This window comes from Martes martes, assembly GCF_963455335.1.
Source record: "Martes martes genome assembly, chromosome: 18".
NCBI lineage: Eukaryota > Metazoa > Chordata > Mammalia > Carnivora > Mustelidae > Martes > Martes martes.
The window spans coordinates 13,895,962-13,901,961 of NC_137906.1; positions in this window are offsets into that span (position 1 = coordinate 13,895,962).

The window sequence follows — 6,000 nt, forward strand, 5'->3', positions numbered from 1 at the left end:
CCATGGGGCATCCCACAGAATACGGCATGGGGACACACAGCGTGAACTTTCTGCTGGCATCATGGCACCACGCTAAGTGAGAAACGCTAAACTCAAAAGGCGACAGATTATATGATCCCATTTAGGTAACATTCTCGAAACGACGAAACCACAGAGATAGAAGCCAGACTTGTGGTCGCCAAGGTGAGGGACAGCAGGCCTGGGGTCAGCTGCACGATGGAGGGGCGGCACGAGGGGGTCTGCATGGGGGTGGAGTGTCTGGGTCTTGGTTGTGGTGGTGGCTCCGTGTTCACACATGTGAGCTCAGGACATGGAAGTAGACAGGCCCACTGTACTCCTGTCAGCCTCCTGGTTCGGATCTGACATTGTGATCACGTGAGATGCAGCCATTGGGGGAAAACCCAGGACCTCTCTGTGCTGTCTTTGCAGCTTTGCGTGATTCTGTAATTGTTTCAGAAAAAGAGGTTAGAACAATAGTGACAGAAGCGATCACTGATTCTCTGTTTCTGTGGGTCAGGAATTTGAGAGTGAGGTTGTATGGCGGTGCTGGCTTACGGTTTCTCACGAGCTTGCCCCCACGAGAGGGCAGACGTTGGTTGGCCTGCTGTCATCTGAAGGCCCGACTGGGGTAGGAGGCCCCGCTTCCCACTGGCTATAGGTGAGGGTCTCGGGTCCTTGACCGGTGACCCTCCTCAGGGCCACTTGAGTGTCCTGACATGTGCTGGCATCCCCCCAGAGTGAGTGACCAGGAGACAGCGAGGGGGAAACCACCTTCTGGGGGGCAGGCAGGCTGCGGGATACTCTGAGCCCTGGACGGGGCTGGGCGGCTGGCAGGACAGCAGGCCATGGAGTTCTGTTGCCAGGGTCTTTGCTGAGTCTCTCCTCTAGGGCCGCTCTGTTTCCAGAGAAGATGCTCATTTTCCAAGTGGCGTGGAAGTCTGTTCCCGTCTGCTGTCAGTCTAGGATGCCCACTGTCCGTGGGGCCTGGGGTCCCCAGGAGCACACATAATTGTTCCTTCCCTCTCAGGCTGGGCTGGGGAGAGGCGTCTGGGGACTGTTCCCCACCCCCCTCCACGCATCCTGGTAACACCTCCTGTCAGCCCCTCTGAGGATCCAGGGGACAAATCAGGCTGGGCTCGGCTTTCCCACGGCTGCTGATGGTTTACTTCTCCAGGACGGCGTGTCATTACCATTTGTCATCTCTGCTCTGGTTTCTAACATTTGCCGCTGTCACATTCTCTCCTGTCCTCCTCATACCTGCAGATTTACGCCTATAAAAATCTCTTATCATTGTCATTTATGGGAAGCAACAAAGGGAATGAAAGCAGATGCCTGTGTTTAATCACCATCTGGACCCCAGACATCAAAAATAAAAATTTTTTTTTAATTAGATTTTGCTAAAATCAGTTTTGGTTGGTTGTTGTCACCATGACTGATGCAGGCAAAATTCCCACACGTTTTCTTCCAAGGGCTCGTGGAGTACTTATTCCATGCCAGGTCCAAGGACACGGGCAAGGATGTCTCAGGAGGACGGGGGAAGGTCACCATGAGGGCAGCCCCCCCCCTCCCCCGGTGCCGAGAGCTGCTCCCGAACAATGAGCTGAACTTGAAATAAGGAGGGCACACGGCGGGGACAATGGCAACGCCATGGGCGTGGAAAGGTGGGGCGGGGCGTGGTGGCCGGCGCAGACTGCACGTGCAGGAGTGACTGGTGTGGCCCTTCGCAATTAGGCTGAGGAACTCAGGGGCTCTGTTGGCACCAGGGGGCCAGGAATGTCTCTGCAGATCTGTGGAAAACGCGCTCAGAGCCCAGCTACAGGGAGAGGCAAGCAGAATGACCTGCGCAGAGCCGAGGGAAAGGAAGAGGGAGGCCCCAATCACCCAGGAGCTGGGAACATTCAGTAGCCTGGTCTGGGTGGTGGTTACACAGGAGACACATATGTGAGAACTTATTGGGCTGTGCACGTGGGGATTTCTGCAGTGAACTGTGTGTAGCTGATGCCTCTCTTGGAAAGTAGGGACAATACTACTAATGTCCCACGGAAGAGGTAATCAGAGTATCAATTCAGGTGGGGTGGGGAGAGCCACTGCTCCAAGTTCCAGTGCGGCAGGAGTTCAGACATGGCTCGGGAAGGCAGCTTGGAGGAGGGGCCTGGAAAGGACGCATGGCTGGGAGAGACCAAAGCAAGCCAGGAGCCAGTGGGCAGAAGCCCCAGGAAAGACAGGGACAGAACATTCTAGAGACGAGACATTGCTTGAGTGAAACTGACAGATCCACACCGAGACCATGGCTCTGAAATGCAGCAGGACCCTGTCCCGGGAAGCTGGGACAGGACTTTGTCCCCAACAAAAGGACCCTCTGCGTTAGCCAAGGGATTCCCTAAAGGAGGCTTCCAGCAGTAGGCTCCCTGGGGCGTGAAAATGGGATTTGAGGGTCAGAGGCCCAGGCAGAGGCAGCAGCTCCTGGGAAGGTACTCCAGTGCCCGCCCCCGGGGGCCCCCCAGGTGGACAGGTGTATGCTGGGGAGCAGGGGCTGGGTCCTGCCACACTTGGGGCAGCATCGTGGACCTGGCAAATACCCATGTCCATGTGTCAGGATGACCCGGGCCACCTCCAGGATAGAGGAGGCCCAAAGACAGGCTCGGGCCTGGTGGTCCAGGGGGCACGTCTGCAGGGCCCCAGGGCCTGGGGAGGCTGAGACACACATCCCCTGGATCCCCCACGAGTTGCCCAGGGCAGAGAGTCCCCTTCCTCAGGGATGACAAGTGAGGGAGCTGGTGAACCTGGGGTCTGAGCCCTGCCCTGCCCTGTCACTGTCTGGGTGGGCCTGGCTGCTTCCCACTCTGGGTAAAGGGCCTGGGGGCATGCACCGTGAAGATGACGGATAGGGGGACATTCCAGGCCAGGGTGACCAACTCCCTGCCCTCTGCGTGCACCATCCTCACTTGGCCACCCGGGGCTCTGGTGGCCACAACGTAGCTTCTGGGTGGGGCTGGGCACATCCCACTCGCCCCCAACAGAGGCTCTCTGCCCATAGGGCGTCAGTCTGCTCCTTCAGAGCAATCATGTGGCCCTGGGCCCATCATTCCAGAAAGAGTCACCAAAAGTGCGACTGCCCAGCACTTGACCAGTGAGGTCAGCACCAGCTCGCTTAGTGGAGCCCCCTGGAGTGCCCTGCCAAGTCCGCATTTATGACCCGAGGCTGCCCCCTGGTGGGAGGTGCCGGGGACCAGGCCAGCCCAGCTCTACGCTGCCCCTCGAGGACACAGGCCACCTGAGCTTCAGGCCCCCCTGTTCAAAGGGCACCTGCTCGTCACGTTCCCTTGTTGCACAAGGCTGCAGGGTTCCCAGTGGACAGTGGGAGAGGGGGCATCGGCCCTGTGGAAGCACTGAGGGTCATTCCAAGGGAAATCCAAGGGACCAGGACAGTGTCTCTGGGAAGCCCCGGCTGGAAAAAGCGCCAGATCCTGGAGCAGGTGCTGGGCGGTGGCCTCAATGTGTGACTTTGGGCCTCAGTCTCCTCATGTATAAAACGGGAATAGCTCTGAGCCCCACTCCTTAGAGTTCTGCAGCCTATTATAGTGGCCACTGAGCATGTGGAATGAGCTGGTCTTACCTGGGGCGCCCTACAAGGGTAAAATGCACCCGGGGACAAAAACCTGCCAGTCCCCCAGAACATAAACTATCTCACAAATAGTTCTGATAGGACTCACAAGTTGAAATGACCATATTTGGGATCTACTGGGGCAAGTGCATTATGAAATTTAATTCCACCTTCCGCTCTTTGCTTTTTAAGGCATTTCCCTCCTCCCAAATTTTAAATTACCATGTGACTCCCAAGGGTTCTGGAGGATTCTATCAGTAGACCTTGACAAACAGCGGCCAAAACCATCATTACTAGCACAGAGTAGTTGCTAGAAGGAGAGATTTCTTCAAAACCTTGTGTTTTTATCTGAAAAACATCATAGTAATTTTGCATTCTTCTCCATAATCTATCTGTGCTCCTTTTCGTGAAAAACAAAATGTATTTCTTAACAAAACTTGGATCAAAGTCACTGGGTGAGGAAGACGTGCCTGCTTCAAACCTGTGAGTCAGGGGCAGGGGCTGTGGCTGGAGGAAGCAGGGAGGGCTGGGCACACTTCCAGGCCACGTGGCCTCTGTGAGCAGGAGGTCCCAGACCCACAGGCCCTGCTCCAGCCCCAACACTGGTGCCCGGCCTTCATCACACACGGCAACGACCCCGCCACAGGTGAGCATGGCCAGCCTGGTGACGATATCTCTGTGCCCCAAAATGTAACCGGTGGGTGGTCCTGGGATTCTCTCTCCCCTACACACCCCAAGCTTCCGGAGACAGGCTTGGACAGATAAGACCCTCTTCCAGGCACTCCTGCCTGTTCCTGCTAGCCGAGCCCCCCAGTCGATTCAGAGGGGGCTGAGGGGAAGCCAGAGATGGACATCCACCCCAGCCCAGGGGCTGAGCCTCAGACGATGCCCACCTCCCCAAGCCCTGGATACCAGGCTGCTGGGCTCAGCACCCGCGGATGGTGCCCAAGGGCCCAGTGTACAGCCTTGCCAGCACCTGCCCGTCTGACCACAGCCGTCCTGCTGGGGGACAGGGGAGGGCTCACTGTGGTCTCGGTTTGCCGTTCCCTGACCAGTCGCCAATGCTGAGCAGCTTCTCTCGTGCCCACTGACCGCTCCTGTCTTCTCTGGAGAGAGGTCCATTCGAGTCCTTTGCCCATTTCTGAAAAGGGTTGTTTTTCTCTTGGACTTCAGGTCTCTGTATATTCTGTACACTCCTCCCATCAGACTATGCTCTGTAAGGCTTTTCTCCCACTCTACGGGTGCCTTTCCACACCGTCGGCAGTGTGCTCGATGCTGCACACTTTCTTGGCACATGGTCTGCTCCAAGCCTCCATCCACGTGCTTCCTCACTCTCTCTGCTCCCCTGATCACGTGCGTGTGAGACTCAGGTGACACCTGTGGTGGCGTTTCCGTGCCCTTCTGAGTGGTACCCCAACTGCTCCTCCCTCTGTCTAGCTGGAGCACACACGCACGCATACAGGCGTGCACGCACCCGCACCCATGTGCACACATGCAGACACACATGCACACACATGTGTGCACAGATCCACACCACACACACACAGACACTTGTGTACATTCCTGCACACATGCACATGCTCCTGAATCCAGTGGCCAGACTGCAGGCCCAGCTGCTGACTTCACACCCTCCCAGGGCAGAGGCTCAGGAAAGCCTAGGGAAACGACTCCCAGTGGCCAATTCTTGTATGATAACACGAAGTGTTTGGACAAGACAGGACACATTTCCTCAAAACATCCCCCGTGTGCTGAGCAGAGCAGACGTCATCGTCTTCACTGGCTGAGGGACCCGGAGGGGCTAAGACCCCCAACAGAAATGCCAGCTCTTCTTTGCCCATCTGGAAAGTTCTCCAGGCAGTGGGGCAGAGGCCGAGGGATGGGGTCGTGATTCCCCTGAAGCAGTCATGGGTCAGCAGCCCGGCTCTGGCTCCCACTCTTGCCAGCCTCATGCAAGTCTTTTTTGGGGAAAACTGAGGGAGACAAGACACAGCAGCGGTCCAAGATCTTCCAAGATCTAAACACACCTCATGCGGATGAGGCCACCCTTCTGTCCCAACAGAGAAGGCAGATCTGGCTCAATGCTCGTTGGAGCCTATGAACAGACGATTTTCCGACCAAGGAGGGACAGTGAGGTAGTGAGCCCCTCGCCACGGCGAGTGTGCAAGGCTGCCATGGACTCATGGCCATACCAAGACCTCCTCCAACTCAAATATTTCCTTTACCTGTACAGATGTTAAATGTGCTTCTTCTTTCGACAGATGACCGTTAAGGGGGCGGCAGGTCCACCAAAAAAGCCACTTCTCAGGGAAGTCCTACGAAATAACCTCTGTGCTCCCATGGAGCCTTGTGTGGTTCCCATGTGGGAGCAGAGAGGGTCCACGCGGGGAGAGAGAATG